General features: G+C 45.0%; 1 pseudogene; it reads right to left on the bottom strand.

The window, feature by feature from the left end:
- Positions 1 to 3,980: 3,980 nt before the first annotated feature.
- The window catches only part of LOC114551473 (probable G-protein coupled receptor 132), a 7,564-nt pseudogene continuing 4,044 nt past the window's right edge, over positions 3,981 to 7,500 (bottom strand).

Below are 7,500 nucleotides of genomic sequence, written 5' to 3'. Positions count from 1 at the left end.
GGCTTTTGGTAGTTTTATTTAGTTTCTGTCCACTTTGAATGAAGTGTGTTTTACGATGATAAAAGTCCTGATTATTTACATGGAGTCTGGTGGGGTTGGTGATGTGATTTTGGGGCTGTTTCATGTTAAAATCAGAGAGTAAAATGGCCTCTTCCCTACTTCACACAGACCTCTAAAGTTTGGAGATGCTGTTAAATGACTAAATCTGTCCTCACACACAGACAGACAGACAGACACACACAGAGAGACAGACAGACACACACACACACACAGACACACAGCTTATAACGAAGGCACAGATAAATAATAAACCAAACAAAGGGAAAGTCCTGTGACATCACTGTGACATCACCAGTGTCTTTTTTTTATTTTTAATTTAGGTCAGTCGTTAATGTTTTATTAGTCTGGCAGCTCTATTAAATATTCAGCTGGGGGCGTGGCCTGCGCTGTTTACACAGCCACAGTTAGCCAATCAGTGTCCAGATGAGAGCAGGGAGACAGCAGAGCCAATCAGTGTCCAGATGAGAGCAGGGAGACAGCAGAGCCAATCAGTGTCCAGATGAGAGCAGGGAGACAGCAGAGCCAATCAGTGTCCAGATGAGAGCAGGGAGACAGCAGAGCCAATCAGTGTCCAGATGAGAGCAGGGAGACAGCAGAGCCAATCAGAGTGTCCAGATGAGAGCAGGAGACAGCAGAGCCAATCAGAGCAGATATCGTGTTAGTTTATAATAACTACTCTAATTTTTTTTAGGAACCGAAAACACAGTTCAAACTGTTTCAATATTCTCTGACTTCCTGTTTCTACTTCCTCTAAGCACACACACACACACACACACACTCTGTAATTATGAAAGTAAATATGGTGCAAAACGTGAGAGCTTGTAGAATACAATGTGAGAACTTGCAAAACTGTTAAAATTAGCACTTGTAAAAATATTCACACATGTGATCTGAATTTGAAGTCACAAAAGAAAAAAAAAAAAAACACGAGAGCTTGTAAAAAAAAAATCTGAACTTGTAGATTGAAATTTGCACTTGTAGAAAAAATATTCACAAATGTGTAGATTGATATTTGCATGAACACAATGACAGCTGCACACTTGTAATGCAACATTTACTCGTGGTACGCTACTTTGTTCATTTTCCATCACAACCACAACTCAGTGATTACAACCTCTCGGATCTGTCGCTGCAACTTCACAGATGTGCTCATCTGCAACTCGACTTTTTGCGACACTTGTTGCGATACATTTGGTGCAAAACTAATGTGTACCTGTGGACTCAGACTGTGGAGCTCTGAGCCAACAGGACGGGGGGGACAGCAGGGTTTCTATCGCCTGATGAGGGACGACTCTGTCCGGCTTATTTAGCTATGTAGCATGGAAGCCTGGTGGAATAGCAAGCTAGCGTTAGCTAACTAACCAACCAGCCTGCTTCTAAATAAATACCTTTTAATTATCTTAACACTTTTTAACAGTGTTCATGCAAATATCAATCTACACATTTGTGAATATTTTTTACAAGTGCAAATTTTAACATACAAGTTCAGATTTTTTGTTCTGCAAGTTCTCACATTGTATTCTACAAGTTCTCACGTTTTGCACTATATTTACCTTCCTATGTCATTTCCCAGAACACTGAAATTTACAATATCACTTCCTGTTTGTGGTTCAAGCACCCCCATCGACAGGAAGTCTCTTCATTGTGAGAATCTTTTATCCGTTGTCCTCTCAGGTTAATAGTTCAACGGTGTTGTAAATATAATTATGACATTTTTGTATTTTTTCTGACCATTTTGTCACTTTTGCCGAACTTTTTGTAATTTTTCTGTTGGTTTTTTTTTCCACTTTTTCTGACGTTTTTGGGCACTTCTTCTCTCTGACGGCTGAGGAACTTTCTCCTGACTTCTTCAGGACTTTATGTCGACCATAAACTGTGAGTGAGGAGACTATATGACACATGCAATACTACAGTCACATATATTTTACTTTTCAGATTAAATAAAAGCCAATCAATAATCTCTCCATGTCTGGCCCTTGGTGTGATTCTTATTTTCCAGTGTGGCCTTCTGGGAAGTTGAGTTCGACACCTCTGTTATGAATCATCATTATTTCCAACATTTTTTTTCACTTTTTCTGACGTTTTTGTAAATTTTGGCCCACCTACTTTTTGTAACTTTTGCAGAAATGTTTTCTGACGTTTTTGTCACTTTTGCTGAATTTTTAGTAATTCTTTATATCTAACGATATCTCTAACGCTAACGAACGGTGAAGCAGTCTGAGAGAACTTGTGTTAGAGACGATAAATTAATTATAAAATGACGCTTCTCTTTTAATCCTGAACACAAAACAATCTTTTTATTAACAAAAACATATATTAAACATTAAGTTATAAAAATAAAAAAGATCTCTTTTTATCACAGTAAATTATTATTATTATTAATTATAATTATTAATAATAATAATAATGTATAATAATTATTATCATATGACCAGTGTTGGGGAGCAATGGAATACAAATACCATATATACCATATTCAGAATACAAATTAGGAGTAACTGTATTTTGTTACAGTTACAAATTGGGGCATTTTAGGCCTTTATTCGGACAGGACAGCTTAGACATGAAATGGGAGAGATGGAGGGGGGGCGACACACAGCAAAGAGCTGCAGGTAGGAGTCGAACCCACAGCCACTGCGTTGAGGAACGAGCCCCCAATATATGGGCGCCTGCTGTACCAGGTGAGCTAACCAGGCGCCCTACAGTTACAGTTTAACTAGTCGGTATTTAGAATCCAGTTACGTTGTTGAAATCAATGGATCACATGACGAGACTTCAGTTTATTCACTCTGAATAAATGAAGGAAACTGCATTCATTTCCCAGAAGCCAACACTGCATAAAACAAGACATCACATGGCTCCTAGGGGAACATTATAGTAGACTCCATTCTAGCCTCAACCGTCTGATTGGACGCTTTAAAGCCCAGCGCACTTCCTGGTATCTGGGCGTGTCCATGTCTCTGGAGGCGTGTCCATATCTCTGGAGGTGTGTCCATGTCTCTGGAGGCGTGTCCATGTCCATGTCTCTGGGCGTGTCCAGGTCCATGTGTCCGTGTCCATGTCTCTGGAGGCGTGTCCATATCTCTGGAGGTGTGTCCATGTCTCTGGAGGCGTGTCCATATCTCTGGAGGTGTGTCCATGTCTCTGGAGGCGTGTCCATCCATGTCTCTGAGGTGTGTCCATGTCTCTGGAGGCGTGTCCATGTCTCTGGAGGTGTGTCCATGTCTCTGAGGCGTGTCCATGTCTCTGGAGGGCGTGTCCATGTCTCTGGAGGTGTGTCCATGTCTCTGGAGGCGTGTCCATGTCTCTGGAGGTGTGTCCATGTCTCTGGAGGCGTGTCCATGTCTCTGGAGGTGTGTCCATGTCTCTGGAGGCGTGTCCATGTCTCTGGAGGTGTGTCCATGTCTCTGGAGGTGTGTCCATGTCTCTGGAGGCGTGTCCATGTCTCTGGAGGCATGTCGATGTCTCTGGAGGTGTGTCCATATCTCTGGAGGTGTGTCCATGTCTCTGGAGGCGTGTCCATGTCTCTGGAGGTGTGTCCATGTCTCTGGAGGTGTGTCCATATCTCTGGAGGTGTGTCCATATCTGTAGAGGTGTGTCCATGTCTCTGGAGGTGTGTCCATATCTCTGGAGGTGTGTCTGGGCGTGTCCATATCTCTGGAGGTGTGTCCATGTCTCTGGAGGTGTGTCCATGTCTCTGGAGGCGTGTCCATGTCTCTGGAGGTGTGTCCATGTCTGTCTCTGGAGGCGTGTCCATGTCTCTGGAGGCATGTCCATGTCTCTGTCCATGTCTCTGGAGGCATGATGTCTCTGGAGGTGTGTCCATATCTCTGGAGGTGTGTCCATGTCTCTGGAGGCGTGTCCATGTCTCTGGAGGTGTGTCCATGTCTCTGGAGGTGTGTCCATATCTCTGGAGGTGGTCAGACCCATGGGGGCGTGGTCAGACCCATGGGGGTGTCCATGTCTCTGGGCGTGTCCATGTCTCTGTGGACTCCCAGCTGGGGAGTTTCCATGTCTCTGGAGGGGCATGTCTCTGGAGGTGTGTGCTCAGAGGTGTGTCCCCTGGTGGGCTGTGTCCATGTTCTGGTGTCCATGTCTCTGGAGGGCTGCTGGCTATCGGCCCGTTGTCCAGATCCGCGTGTCCATGTCTCTGGCGGTGTGTCCATATCTCGGATGTTGTCTCTGGCGTGTCCATCGTAGAGGATGGGGTTGACGGCGCTGTTGACGGTGGACAGGCCCAGCGAGACGGTGTAGGGCGTGTACATGACCCTCTCCAGCAGGCAGCCGGCCCGCAGCGGCGGGAAGTGGAACATGACGGCCCGGGCCAGCAGGACCACGTGGTCTCGGAGTGGTCACACCAGGAACAGAACCACCATGGGGCGTGGGTAGCCAGTGGACTCCCAGCCGGGTGTTTCTGGCACCGCACCGTTGGCTCCGTGACCCTGGTGCGCTGGACCTTCGCCAGGATGCCGTCCGAGGGTTGCTCGCCCGCAGTTGCGAGCAGCGGCAGCAGGAAGCCGATCGCCACGCGGGCGTAGTAGAAGGATGGGGCCACCGCTGTTGGCGCTGGACTGGCTCGGCTCGGGCAGTGGTTGACCCCTCGAGACCAGGGGCGCGCCTCCGGCATGGTGAACACCGGCACGTGGCCCACCGCCACCACGGCAACGGGCGGGCACACCAGGAACAGAACGCGGCGGTAGGCGCCGCTTCACCTGCGCTGGCCCGGCGGACGCCAGGATGCGCGGTTGCTCGCCACGACTCCAAGCTGTAGGCGATGGTAGAAGCAGTGGTTCCCGAGACCACGTAGCGATCGCACGAGATGCAGCAGAGCAGGAAGATGCTCACGTACATGTTGGTGAAGAAGATGTAGCCGGTTACCTTCAGGAGGGAGCACAGGAGTCAAATACTGTTACACACACAGATATACACACAGATACACACACAGATACACACACAGACACACACAGACACACACACAGACACACACACAGACACACACAGACACACACACAGACACACACACAGATATACACACAGATACACACACAGACACACACACAGACACACACAGACACACACAGATATACACACAGATACACACACAGATACACACACAGATATACACACAGATATACACACAGATACACACACAGATATACACACAGATATACACACAGATACACACACAGATATACACACAGATATACACACAGATACACACACAGACACACACACAGATACACACACAGATACACACACAGATACACACACAGACACACACAGATACACACACAGATACACACACAGATACACACACAGACACACACACAGATACACACACAGATACACACACAGATACACAGATATACACAGATACACACACAGACACACACACAGATACACACACAGATACACACACAGACACACACAGACACACACACAGATACACACACAGATACACACACAGATACACAGATATACACAGATACACACACAGATACACACACAGATACACAGATATACACAGATACACACACAGATACACACACAGATATACACAGATACACACACAGATACACACACAGATACACACACAGATACACACACAGATATACACAGATACACACACAGATACACACACAGGAGGGAGCACAGGAGTCAAATACTGTTACACACACAGATACACACACAGATACACACAGATACACACAGATACACAGATATACACATATATACACACAGGAGAGAGCACAGGAGTCAAATACTGTTACACACAGATACACACACAGATATACACAGATACACACACAGATATACACACAGACACACACACAGATACAAACACAGATACACAGATATACACAGATATACACACAGATACACACAGATAAACAGATATACACATATATACACACAGGAGAGAGCACAGGAGTCAAATACTGTTACACACAGATACACACACAGATATACACAGAGACACACAACCGGTCACATTCAGGAGGGAGCACAGGAATCAAATACTGTTACACACACAGATACACACAGATACACACACAGATATACACACAGATATACACACAGATACACACACAGATACACACAGACACACAGATACACAGATATACACACAGGAGGGAGCACAGGAGTCTTCATCAGAATACTGTTACACACACAGATACACACACAGATATACACACAGATACACACACAGATACACACACAGATACACACACAGACACACACAGATACACACACAGATATACACACAGATACACACACAGATATACACACAGATATACACAGATACACAGATATACACACAGGAGGGAGCACAGGAGTCAAATACTGTTACACACACAGATACACACACAGATATACACACAGATACACACACAGATACACACACAGATACACACACAGATATACACACAGATATACACACAGACACACACACAGATACACACACAGACACACACAGATACACACAGAGATATACACAGACACACACACAGATACACACACAGACACACACAGATACACACAGACACACACAGATACACACACAGATATACACACAGATACACACACAGATATACACACAGATATACACAGATACACAGATACACACACAGGAGGGAGCACAGGAGTCAAATACTGTTACACACACAGATACACACAGATATACACACAGATACACACACAGATATACACACAGATATACACAGATACACACACAGATATACACACAGATACACACACAGATATACACACAGATATACACAGATACACAGATACACACACAGGAGGGAGCACAGGAGTCAAATACTGTTACACACACAGATACACACAGATACACACACAGATATACACACAGACACACACACAGATATACACACAGATATACACAGATACACACACAGATATACACACACACACACACACACACAGATACACACACAGATACACACAGATACACACAGATACACACACAGATACACACACAGATACACACAGGAGGGAGCACAGGAGTCAAATAATGTTACACACACAGATACACACACAGATACACACACAGATACACACACAGATATACACACAGATACACACAGATACACACACAGATACACACAGATATACACACAGATACACACACAGATACACACAGATACACACACAGATACACACACAGATACACACACAGATACACACACAGATACACACAGATACACACACAGATACACACAGATACACACACAGATACACAGATATACACAGATATACACATAGACACACAGACACACACAGATATACACACAGATACACACAGATACACACAGATACAGAGACACACAGACACACACAGATATACACAGATACACACACAGATATACACACAGATACACAGATATACACATAGACACACACAGATACACACAGAGA

Source organism: Perca flavescens, unplaced genomic scaffold (assembly GCF_004354835.1).
Source record: "Perca flavescens isolate YP-PL-M2 unplaced genomic scaffold, PFLA_1.0 EPR50_1.1_unplaced_scaf_10, whole genome shotgun sequence".
NCBI lineage: Eukaryota > Metazoa > Chordata > Actinopteri > Perciformes > Percidae > Perca > Perca flavescens.
The sequence above is the reverse complement of the archived record's forward strand: the minus strand, read 5'-3'. Positions and strand labels throughout refer to the sequence as shown.